This window comes from Lygodium microphyllum, chromosome 1 (genome assembly GCF_053477565.2).
Source record: "Lygodium microphyllum isolate KBCC chromosome 1, Lygodium_microphyllum_v1.1.10, whole genome shotgun sequence".
NCBI lineage: Eukaryota > Viridiplantae > Streptophyta > Polypodiopsida > Schizaeales > Lygodiaceae > Lygodium > Lygodium microphyllum.
Genome location: NC_141135.1, coordinates 128,649,632 through 128,656,222, shown reverse-complemented (window position 1 = coordinate 128,656,222; position 6,591 = coordinate 128,649,632). Strand labels below are relative to the sequence as shown.

Here is a 6,591-nt window from a genome sequence, read left to right as displayed (position 1 = left end):
CACGATACATGTGCTTTGTCTAATGATTGTGCTTGGACAAAGAATGCAAAGAATTAAGTGGTTGTGACTATGGATGATACTTTGCTTGAAGATGTAGCTTTACTTGAAGGTATTGCAAATATAGAAGTGGCAAAGAGAATTTATTGTTTGAGGATAATGCACATGCTTTGTCTAACGATGTGGATATGTTATTTACTTGTACTTCAATAGTACAAACTATAAATGTAGTGGAAGTAGTGACTTAGAATGTAAAGAGAATGAATTATTTGATTGATGATAATGACGAATTGGTCATTGATGGAACTATGTCAAAAAGTTCGCAAGAGATTGTAATGGAGGATACAAACTATGTAGAATATATTCATGTTTATGATCCAAGTGACAGCTTTCAAGAGGATGACTTATGTGAGATAATGAAGTGAACCTTTGATCTTAGCATACTCCATGTATTACTAAATGTGATATGTGAGTTATTTGAACCATGAGGAGGTGTTTGGGTTGTATGTATAATTTATTAGGTGAGTATCAAATAGTTGTTTGACCTAGAAGAATGAAAATTTTGGGTTGAATCAAAGTTTTCATGCAACATGAAAATTTTCCAAAATAGCCAACACATTGAAACAAAGTATTCTAAATGTGTTTTGAGACATACTTTATTTTAGAAAAAGTATATATCCAAAATATGAAGCATCACATGTTTCTTGAGGGATACCATGCTAATGCCATAAATTCCTAAATGCCCTAAAATGAGTAGTCCACATCAAAGTTGAAAAACTTGCAAGCTCAGAGATCAACTTTAACATATGTAGGTGAAGCATGTGAGTTCATCAAAATGATTTTTCGATAATAAATTACAAAAGTTCATTTATAAGAGGGATTTCTTTGACCAAAATTGTGAAGACTCATGTTTATCTATAGAGTGGGAGCATTTTATCATAACTTTAAAGTGTAAGGAGGTTTAAGTGGCCTTTGAATGCACATGACACAAAGAGTGTCTACCTAATGAGTTGATGGAGATTTAAGATGTTATGATGCCAAATCAAGACCACCTAAGATGCCATAAGGTGTGTCCTTGTTATTTGCACTTACACACAATCACCAAAAGCTATGATTACAAGATAAGGATTTAAATGTAATCCAAGTGAGCATTCAATTGCAAACTATAATACAAGCCATCACTAAGAATGCATATGCAAGAAATCCAAATTAAGAACTTTAGGATTTGCAAAAAAAAGTTACAAAACATTCCTATAACAATTCCTATTGTTGCGTTGATATGCCTATCACCATTGATGTAAATAAAACCTACTAACTAAATGCATGAGAATCTTGTTAGTAGTTCAACTCACACTTGTTGGTGTAAGTCTTGAAGCCCATCACTTGTCACCCTTTGTCCTCCTCTCCTTTTCATCATCGAATAGATAACCAAGATAATTCCCATATGCCTCTCTCTCTCTCTCTCTCTCTCTCTCTCTCTCTCTCTCTCTCTCTCTCTCTCTCTCTCTCTCTCTCTCTCTCTCTCTCTCTCTCTCTCTCTCTCTCTCTCTCTCTCTCTCTCTCTCTCTCTCTCTCTCTCTCTCTCTCTCTCTCTCTCTCTCTCTCTCTCTCTCTCTCGCCATGTGACTCTAGAAAGCTAACCATATGGATATTGTTTTTGTAAATTTTGCACTTCACAATATCTCCACATCAATGTAAACTTGGCGCAATAAAGAAAGTCAAATGCTTGATTACTTATGTTATTACATATGTAAAGGCTAAACAAAACTTGGCTATTAAGTCTTTTTTAAACTTAACCATGTATCACATAGTCACACCTAGCTTTTTAGACCAGGGAACATGGGCCAAGCCTGATTAGTAGCCACTAGTCTTATTGAAGTGGAATATAGTCATACCCTCAAAATGCCTCATCATCAAGTCTCTCTAGTTCTTTCCCAAACCTAGTATAAACTCCTTATGGAAACCTCTTAGTATTGATCATGTTTTAGCCTTTCAAATAAGATCCATGTAGCTTGTAATCAATCAAATTAAGTTTTAAACATTATGTGTATGAGATATGATATGATATTTTGCACAAATAATTGATTTTCCACTCATTGGAAAACCCAATAAACATCTCCTTAATTATAGATCTCAACAATAAGCAATAGCTTTTGTATCTTTCTTTTGGGCCATATAACTATAAAGAGAGAGAGAGAGAGAGTCTCTACAAATTACTCCTTCTTCTCTTTAATAAACAAACCATTAAGTGAATAAGAGACAACAACAAGCAATACAATTCATAGAAAAATTAAGATAGATATAATCATTGAATCATTAAGACTTTCTCACGTGAACAAAGAAGGAGACCACAATCATACTCCAATTAGTCATGTGACAATTACTCCTTTCATGCATTATATCACTTTAGTCTTTGTGCCTTCTTGGCTATTCCACTCCATTTTTAGAATGCTTATTTGAATATACTACATGTAATATAATGATAGTTGCATTATTTCAAATTCCTACAATCCATATTCAATTATTTTTTTGAGAAATATCAATTGAAACAAATACCATGATCCTTAGTGTAACTAAAATAATGAATAATTCTTCAAACATAATTTAGGGAAAAAAATTCTAAACATCTGATTAAGGGTTTTATAAATAGGTTTTAAACACACACAATATTTAGAGTTTATATATAGTGATTCCCTTAAGGATGCCTATGTGGTTTCTATAGCATGCATTGTAGAACAAATGTGTCTAGTTTTAACCACATTAATAGATTGGGGTGAACTATCTTTAAATACTTGTAAAGACAAGAACCCAAATAGACTATCCTAATAGCACCTAAGATCACCTAAAAGCAGAAAGGACCAAAGCCAAGCCCCTATTTGCACAACAAGAATCAAAATCTATATTCGCATGATAAAAAAGGGTCATCCTAAGCCCTTAAAGGACCTGATAACCCCCAATAATAAAAGATAGATACACCATATTTGCATCTCACCTAGCACAGACAAACCATAACAACCCAAGGAGCTCTCACTATCTTAGCTCGATGTACCCATTACTACACAAGAGGTTGAATCTATCCTAAGCCCCTCAATAGAAGGGAAACCTTTAAAATCAATATATTCTATTTTTGCTCTTTAAGCCAAAGCATTTGTCCATAACATAAACTCTTTGCTCAATTAGGTTGACACGTGCAATTAGGTTTCCATTTGGGGTTGTGTGTGTCTTTTGTCCAAATTCTTGGTTTTCAATATTTTGGAAGCCATACTATTTATTTTCCTATAACTTAATGAGCCTATGTGATTTGGCATCTACATAGAGTGGATTGTGGTTGTGTATTCTATTAGCATAAGAATGTATGTTCATTCATGACAATAATTAAAATTATATGATTAAATATGATTTTATATATTAATTTCTATATTTAAAATACATGATTCTCCAAAATATTTTTATTGATTTTAGTTTATGTTTGTATATTGAAAAATAAGTATTGCATCCTTTGACTATGATACTAATACATGGAGTAACTTATTCTAGAAACTTTAATTATTAACATTATGAATCATATTAGTTTTAATGAAATGAAGCTGCTTTTACCTATCTCTAGGAATAATGAATGTGTCTTTTAAGCTATGTATGAGAACTAAATTTATGTTTTGTATGTATGATGTTAATCTTGCTAAATTAAATTTATTTTTAACAATGTGTAAGTAAATATACAACTATGTTTTAAACTATGCGTTAGATGAACAACACTCACAAGTTTTTGAAGCTAATTAGATGTGGTTGGAAACTTGTCATAGGGCCTAAGATGACATATTGATGAAGAGTAGCTTACAAAACATGAAATCAAAAACCAAGAAGTCACTTAGTCAAAGTTTAAGATGTGATGGCTTTCATATTACACTAATTGTTTCAATTAAGCATTGATTTATTACATCATAAATGTGTAGTAGAAAAATAAAAAAACACAAAAACATGCTATACAAGTAGCATATCAAAGAGCTAACACAAGTCTCTTCATTTTTTCATACTAAGGGGGGGAAGGTGCCATTTCCCTATCTTTTGAGAAGATATACACTTTTCTTTGCTATTCACCATGGCAAAAAGAAAAAAATGTAAATTTTAAATTTGTGAAACTCTATACATATGAAGATTGGAGTTGTCTTTGCTAAAGTGAATCCTGCAATAATGAGATAGAACCGAATGAGAAAACTACACTATTTTTTAGTGCAACAATTATTAGTTTCACATTTGAAAGTAATAGTTGATATTAATAAATAACTAATTAGCTAACTACTACCAAGAGAAGAGAAAATGTTGATGATGATGAGTAGATGCAAGAGATGCTCCTCTCTCTTTCTCTCTCTCTCTCTCTCCAAATCATTAAGAGTGGGACTTCTGATTACTTTCAATGGTTTTAGATTCATCGACACAAGAATAACCAAAGGAAGAGAGAAGGCAAACTAGAGGAAGAGTAAGACGAACAACAAAAAGAGAAAAAGCTTAGACATTTGTTATTCTATCGCTTTTGTTTTGATGAACCAAATATTTTAGTCGGTTGTGAGACGGATCAAGAATTCTCATGTCGCAGTTCAATCGCCGGAAGGCGTCGGGCCTCAACTTACTTGAGATCACAAGCACGAAGAAAGCAAACACTCAAAGAACTCAAAACGATTTGATTCACAAAAGTTGATTACACAAACTCAAATTCGTTCGGCTACTCAATGCTTAGATCAAATTCTTAACACATCTTGGAGTTGTGCTCGCACTCCATGATGCTCGCTCCAACTCTTTGACTTCAATGCACATAACATAGTAGCCTATTTCAGTCACACAATTATAATGCTTCAACTTGAAGCAATGAATCAACACATGATAAACACTCAAAACCAAAATAGCTATCAATACAATCAGAACCTCTGTGTATAACCTGTGTGTATTGGAGGTAAAACTCTATTCCAAATCCAATGTGTTTAAGGCCCTCAACAATACAAAGACTTCAGAGCGCATTCATGTTTGTTGCCAATTCAGTACGTAAGCACAAGTCTAGATTTAGTCTTGCTTTAGTCATATCAAATACGACAAGTGGTTTTTTTCATTTCTTCATCTAACTCAGAAACCAATGCATCACATAGTGCCTTCCCTGAATTAACTGCCCACATAAAGCTCCATTGCTAGTCCCTTAGAGACTATGTTTGTTTGCAACTCCAAACCTGTTTCTAGAGCTTCTGCAGAGACACAAGCTTTCAAGCTGCAAACAAACATGAAGGGATCAAGTGTTATGCCATCTTGCTTCATTTGTTGCAAACATGTTTCTACTTCTTTAATGAGTCCACATTCAACATATCCTATAATCAATGTTGTCCAAGAGACTGCATCTCTAATGGAAAGCTTGACAAACAATAGGCGCACTTCTTCAAGCAAGTCACATTTGATATACGTATCCACTAGTGTACTGGCCACCTGGAGTTCACTTTCCAAACCCCTTAAGACTAACTCAACATGGATCTGACGACCACATTCTACATCTTGCAGCCTGGAGCATGCATTGAACAATGCCAGATATGTGAATCTGGTGGGTTGAATGAAGTTCTCCTGCTGCATTCTGCAGTACAAGTGGAAGGCATGTTGAAAATCTCCATTGTCGATGTAACCTGAGATAAGAGAGGTCCAAGAGTGCTCAGATGGGTTCACAAGCACGCTGGTCAATTGGCTCCTTCTACTGAAGGCTCATTGAGAAATCCCAAAGGCCTACTTGGCATGCAATAGAAGACCATTATAGTGAGCTTGAGAACCACCCAAAGAATGGCATTGATGGAACCAATCTGTTTCCTTCCATGACCAAATAATCATCAATCCTCTCATATATGCAATATGAATAAAAATTTGTCGTTGCTTGTTAATTGAAACATTCTTTGTGTATTCTCATCTCCATTAGACATCATAAAGTAGTGTGACTCCCTTTATCAATACCCCTATGTCATCCTTAATCAAATATTCTTAGAACCATTAGGCACGAGCAATCTTGTTCAACCCTTTCAGGATTTATATAGGCACCATTTGAGCCATCCCTTCTAATAAAAACCAGTGCATCCTTGCAAGTTCTCTTCAACTACATACAATTGATGATGAAAGGTGAGTCAAATGCTTCGGTACTAAAACATCTTAACTTATTCCAATGGATTTTGCTTTCTCTATTTGCTTTTATGACCTGTGTTACTGTGATGAACCTGTACTACTGCCATAGTATACTGGGCAATCTCTCTTGCAATCAAATCTTGCATAATGCCAACCAAGTCATTATGCCGACATGTTGTAGTATATTGAGTTTCCACAACTCTCTCCTCTGCCTTCTCTTGCTTTAATTGGTTCTGTATAGGAGGACATACCATCTATGAAATTAGATTCTAGATCGAAAAGAGGGGAGATCACTCAGTAGACCCCTGAAGGCATTGGTCTCCTGCAAGATTTGTATGTTCTCTTTGCATCCCCTCAAACTCAAACAACTGACCGAGGAGGAGGATCCACCTTGGAATGTGGTGCAAGTGAACACTCCTGGGTGGGTAGCCCGAGGAGGATGATCCCAATTGG

At 34.7% G+C, this 6,591-nt stretch overlaps 1 pseudogene; it reads right to left on the bottom strand.

Annotated features, from left to right (window-relative positions):
• The window catches only part of LOC148041673 (ribonuclease TUDOR 1 pseudogene), a 16,422-nt pseudogene extending 10,818 nt beyond the window's left edge, over positions 1-5,604 (bottom strand).
• Between the last annotated feature and the right edge of the window lie 987 nt (positions 5,605-6,591).